This window comes from Chrysochloris asiatica, unplaced genomic scaffold, assembly GCF_000296735.1.
Source record: "Chrysochloris asiatica unplaced genomic scaffold, ChrAsi1.0 scaffold00352, whole genome shotgun sequence".
Classification (NCBI taxonomy): domain Eukaryota; kingdom Metazoa; phylum Chordata; class Mammalia; order Afrosoricida; family Chrysochloridae; genus Chrysochloris; species Chrysochloris asiatica.
This window is the reverse complement of record NW_006408870.1, coordinates 2,206,584-2,210,870: the sequence shown is the minus strand read 5'-3', so window position 1 is coordinate 2,210,870 and position 4,287 is coordinate 2,206,584.

Sequence of the window (4,287 nt, the reverse complement as noted above, 5' to 3'; positions counted from 1 at the left end):
AGAGACAGCATCATCCAGACCCTGATTAGTTTGGTATAATTTCACATCCTGGGGGCATCATGTGTGCATGGGAAAGGGATATGTGGGCTCATTACAACTATGTGATCTATATATTAAGATCTAGTTTTACATGTGAGAAATTGAGGCATACTTCTGCTGTTCTTTATTTGCAAATCTGATTTTTGTATTTTATGGGTTGGAACCGATTCGACAGCACTTAACAACAACAACAATGCTATGATTTGGGGGGTAGTGGTCCTACTATTACTTTAATGGAAAACAATTTTAAAGGGCATTAAATTTGGCATTCCAGGGGAGGTTGGTAGAATAAATTTAGAGAGTCGTTTCAAGAGAGAACAATGTTTTAACTACATGGATCGAAACCCTGGAGAATGGCAAGGGGGTGGACAGATGTCTTTGCTGGGGGTTTGGCAAGAGGATCAGAGTGGAGCAGCAGTATCTCAGATCCTGACTAAAGCAGGCTTCTGGAAACTAGTCCAGTAAGAACTCAAATGCAGCCCTACAGACGTTTCTCCCACGCGGCCCACATATCCCTTTCCCAGGCTCATATGATGCCCCCAGGATGTGAAATTATATCAAACTAATCAGGTTCTGGGTGATGCTTTCTCTATGCCTTGGAATCGGGACCAGCTCATGACTCTAAAAGCCGTCTTGATGCTTCGTTCCAGGCTCAGGGTGGGACGTTTCCCAGGAGAAATTTAGGGGAGGGATTGAGCCGTTTGCTTAGTGGTGTATGGCAGGCGAAGCCCTCTTAGGAGCGGTTAGATGCTGGATAGATGCCTGTGAGCAGCTCTGGACCTGATTGTTTTATAGGACGCGCTCCCCTCTAGGTTGTCAAGTGTCGGGGAAAAAAAAAAAGCAGGCACATAATGAAGCGTCAGGCTAGATGCACCGCCTGGTGGACACAGCTGGAAATGCTTACCAGAGCCCGCTCAGGTTTCTGAGTTGTTAATGCCCTTGATTCGGTTCCCGTCATAGAGACCCTGTATAGGGTTTCCATGGAGCAGCTGGTGTGTTTGAACCATTAGCCTTGTGGGTCGCAGTCCAGTGTTTATCCTACAACGTCACATCAGGTTCCTGAGAGCTCCTGTCAATCAGGCCTGTGAAAGGTGGCTCTCATGTCCTGAATTCAGGAAAACAGATTCTGTTATTTTCTATAGACGTCTTCATGGCGAAACCCATTTCTGTGGGCTTTTTCACGGTTATTTTTCATATCCCATAGTGGACATGTTTGCCACCTCCAAAACGGGCATCTTCAAAATGACTATCTCAAAAACAATGTGGTCTCAAGCATCCACAACACACATTAATTGCAGTTTCCATTGTCACTCCGTATCAATATACCTTTTGTAAAGTAAACATTATTATGTGATGTATTGTGATCCAAGGGTAAGTTATAAAGTCGTGCTACTAAGGTTCTAGGTCATGTGTTGTACATGGCTTTATTCCAAACAAAACATATTTAAATATGTTTTATGTATTATAAATGTATACATGGCTTTATTCCAAACAAAACATATTTAAACATTTACAAGAAACATAATATGAGTCCTTTGACAATGCAAAAGTACCATTTTGATGCAGTGTAAATCAAAGAGCACACAATTCTTCAGGGAAGGATTAGAGAGATGGAAATGCTACCGTAAGAAGTGTCTAAACCTAGGTAGAAGATATGTCCAGAAATTGTATCTTTACATTTAAATAGGTCAGTGAATGTCTTCAGACAAGCTGTCTCTCAGCAATGTACTTGTCTTGGTCTCATTAGGGTGTCTTCAAAAAAATCCAATCAAAACAGTAGCTTCTGAGGGGGATCTGCTGGCCCAGTTAAATTCAAGGCAAAGAGGTCAGCTCAGAAGACTATTTGTTGTTGTTAAGTACCACTGAGTCGCTTCTGACTCATAGTGACCCTGTATAGGGTTTCTGAGGAGCATCTGGTGAGTTTGAACCACCAACTTTGCAATTCAAACTAACCTCGTGGTCTAGTGTTTATCCTACAGCACAGCATCTCATCAATACTCCCAGAAGACTATAGCAATGGATGTTTGGATTCAAAGGGGTAATCTTGAAAGATTTTCTCAAAAGACACAGGGTGATCACAGAGGCTTATTAGGAAGAAGTTTTAAGAAAATGAAAACTGCATAGGTCAGAAAAAGACCAGGAAGTTGCACTGAGGCGTTCCAACAATTCTTTCACTGAGGGTGGCAAAGACTAGCCTATCAGAATTTCCTTACCTCATCCACACTCCAGCCCTAATGTGGCCCCTTCAGACTACTCTTTTGTTCCCCAAACTCAAAGAACATTTACAAGAAAAACAATAGGAGTCCCTTGACAATGCAAAACTACCATTTTGATGCAGTGTAAATCAAAGAGCACAAAATTCTTCAGGGAAGGATTAGAGAGATGGAAACGCTACCATAAGAAGTGTCTAAACCGAGGTAGAAGATATATCAAGAAATAGTATCTTTACATATTGGTATTTTTGTTTAATAAAGGTTTCTATGATTTTGTAGCATACTGTTTTTACTTACCCTAATAGAACACTCACCAGCTGCTCCTTGGAAACCCTATACAGGGCCGCTATGGGTTGAAACCGACTCAATGGCACTTAACAACAACCATGGAACACTACCTCAAACAACAGAACGTTACACAATTTTCTCCAGTGCATATTGATCACTCAACAGGATAGACCATACTAGGTCACAAAACAAGTCTCAACAAATTTTAAAAGATTGAAATTACTCAGTTTCTTTTTTGACCACAAGGGAATGAAACCGGAAATTAATAGCAGATAGAAAACTGGAAAGCACATGAACAAGTGCAAATTAAACAACAAACTATTAAAACAATATTTCAAGGAAGAAATCAAGAGGGAATTTTTGAAATAGAGTCAAATGAACACTTAAAATGAAATGAAATGAACACAACATACTAAAACCTACCAGAGGTAGTAACAGCAATACTCAGAGGAAAATTTATATCAATAAACACATTAGAAAGATATCAAACCAGTAGCATAACTAAACAATTTAAGAAATTAGAAAAAGGAGAGCAGATTAGGCCCCTAACTACCAAAAAGCTAAGGTAAATGCAAAAACAAACAAAACAAAACAGTTGGCTTAATAAATCCAAAAACTGGGTCTTCTAAAATATCACTAAAATCTGTAAACCTTTATCTTGATTGATAACAAAAAAGAAAAATGCAAGTAATTAAAACAAGAAATGTAAGCAGAGACATTACAATTGACCCTACAGAAATAAAAAATATTTCTAATTATATACTTACTTGAATTAGAAAAAATTTCTAGAAACACAATCTAGCTAAATTGGCTTAAGAAGAAATAGAAAATATGAACAGACATATAACAAATGAAGATACTGAATCAGTACTTAAACCTCTAAACAACAACAAAGCCCTGGACCAGATGGTGTCACTGGGGAACTCTACCAAACATTTAAAGAAAAATTGCCACCAGTCTTACTCAAGAGAACCTTTTCTTTGAAAAAAGTGGATTATGAAGGAACATTTCCTAACTCAGAATACTTGGCATTATGTTAATACAAAAGCCAGATAAAGACATTACAAAGAAAACAACAGAGCAATGTTCCTTATGAATACAGATACAAAAATCCTCAAACAATACCAGCAATCTAGATCCTACCTTTAAAAAAATAATAATAATGTACATCATGACCAAGTGGAATTTATTTTGGGAACACAAGGATGGCTCAACATTGGAAAATCCATCAATGTACTACACGAGGTTAATAGAACAAAGAAAACAAACCATATGATCATCTCAATCAATGCAGAAAAGGCATGTGAAAAACTCAACATCCATTTTTGAAAACAACAAACAAACTTAGCAAGTAAGAAACACAAGTGATTTTACTCAACATAATTAACAATGCATTTACAATAAACCAACAGTCAATAATACATTCAAAGGAGAAGGACTGAGCTTTGACTGGACTGCCCCGACTCACCACTGCTACTCAGTGTTGTATGGGAGTCCTAGCCAGAGCAAGATGAGGAAATCGATGCTATCTAAATAGGAAAGCTTGTTGTGGTTATGTGCCGTGGAGTCGGTTTCGACTCATAGTGAGGAGCTCTGGTAGCGTAATGGTTACACATCGGGCTGCTAATCTTACAGTCAGCAGTTCGAAACTAATAGCTGTTCCATGAGAGAAAGATGAGGCTTTCTGCTCCTGTAAAGATCTACAGCCTCAGAAACCCTGTACAGGGTCGCTATGAGTCAGAACCGA